Source organism: Sinocyclocheilus grahami, unplaced genomic scaffold (assembly GCF_001515645.1).
Source record: "Sinocyclocheilus grahami isolate Dianchi unplaced genomic scaffold, SAMN03320097.WGS_v1.1 scaffold1108.1, whole genome shotgun sequence".
Taxonomy (NCBI): domain Eukaryota; kingdom Metazoa; phylum Chordata; class Actinopteri; order Cypriniformes; family Cyprinidae; genus Sinocyclocheilus; species Sinocyclocheilus grahami.
Window position 1 is genome coordinate 185,622 of NW_015506287.1, and position 1,525 is coordinate 187,146.

Consider the following 1,525-nt stretch of genomic DNA (forward strand, 5'->3'; position numbering starts at 1 on the left):
ATACTGCAGAATGTCCAATAAAGAAAATCTTATAACCTAAAAGGCTACCAAATCTGTTTTGAAGGTGCTTAATGGTGGAATTCACAGTATCTTTTACTCCCTGATGCAGTTGTGGAGATTTGATGTAGATGCTCTCATTTTCTGCCAGCACTGTGGCTTCACAATACGAAAGTGGGACATCCTGAAATTATATTAATTTACACTGATTATGTAATCAAACAACAACACTTATTGTTTTATTATAAGCATAAATTACATAAAAAAAACGGGATAACTACCTGAAACTTGTAGAATGGTACTTCATTCTGTGTGTGCCATTCCTTGCTGCTGCATGTCTGTTACAAGTTGCTGGAGTCTTCCTCCTGGTTTGGGTCTCACTGCCATTGTTTCAATGTTCACAATGAGGTTTTGAACCCCACTGACAGCCTGTTGGGTCAGGTTATTAATATGGTTATGGTGGTTTTTTGATTGTTTATTAAGTTAGAATTTGTATCACACATAGTATTACCTGGGGTAGAATGACTTAATTTCTTTGCAAAAGTAAAACTAAACTGACTCATCACAGAAAAAAAACATCAGCAAGAAAGTGGCAGAAGGCTACAAATGTTCCATCCTCCATAGTCTTCTTGATCTGAAATACAGCACCAAAGAGAAAACTTGCTTAACCAAATGTAAATGAGGCCGACGTTTCACTCTTGGGCCGACGTCGGCCAGACGTACATGTGCTGTCCGGGGGTTTGAGCTGGTTTATCCTGGTCTTTTGCTGGTTTATGCTGGTCCTTAGCTGGTCATGTGCTGGTCCTAAACTGGTCCGACCAGCATAAACCAGCAAAGGACCAGCATAAACCAGCATCAAAACATACCTAACCAGCATATGCTGGTTTTTTCAACATCGTATACACAGTTTATATCTGAACTATTAACTTTCATCCCAGTACTTCTGTGATTTGAATGTTTGTAACAGAAACAATGATACTGTGTGGCTGAAAAGACTGTGAAGCTGTTTCATTCATGACAGACAGCTGCTCTATTTAGGTCAATGGCAGCGTGAACGCAGATTTAAATGTTCAAATCACACTGGTGTGATCATACTCTGCACAGACAAACCAAGTGATCACAACATTGATCGCACATGGTTGAGGAATGAAACAGACGAATCATTGTCATTTAGGAATAGAATCACGTTGGTGTTTGAATCGTGTTCGCGATCTTTAACAATCTATTAAATTAAAGTGCTTTGTTATGTTGGTGGTGACACCTCTCTTGCAACATGTTTAGCTATCACAGATATTATACTTAGATTTTTTGGCTTCTGATCACAAATGTAACCAAACTTTGGAGCAAGGTCCTGGCAGATCGCTAGGTCCAGTCCTCACAGATGAAGAAAAAAAAATGCATAGGAATCGATAGGCGGAATCGAAATTGTAATTTGACAAGTATCCGATTCCTGACAGTATCCGATTCTGGAATCGGAATCGATTTTCGATTCCCAACCCTAGTTGTGGCTTGTTTCCGTTGTCTGTGG

General features: G+C 39.4%; 1 long non-coding RNA gene across 1 annotated transcript; it reads right to left on the bottom strand.

Annotated features, from left to right (window-relative positions):
* Window positions 1-49: 49 nt before the first annotated feature.
* Window positions 50-545, bottom strand: LOC107566882 (uncharacterized). The gene is made up of 3 exons (XR_001606566.1): window positions 509-545; window positions 279-426; window positions 50-181 (listed from the first exon to the last, which is right to left on the bottom strand). It is a non-coding gene; the product is annotated as an uncharacterized lncRNA (long non-coding RNA).
* Window positions 546-1,525: the final 980 nt, after the last annotated feature.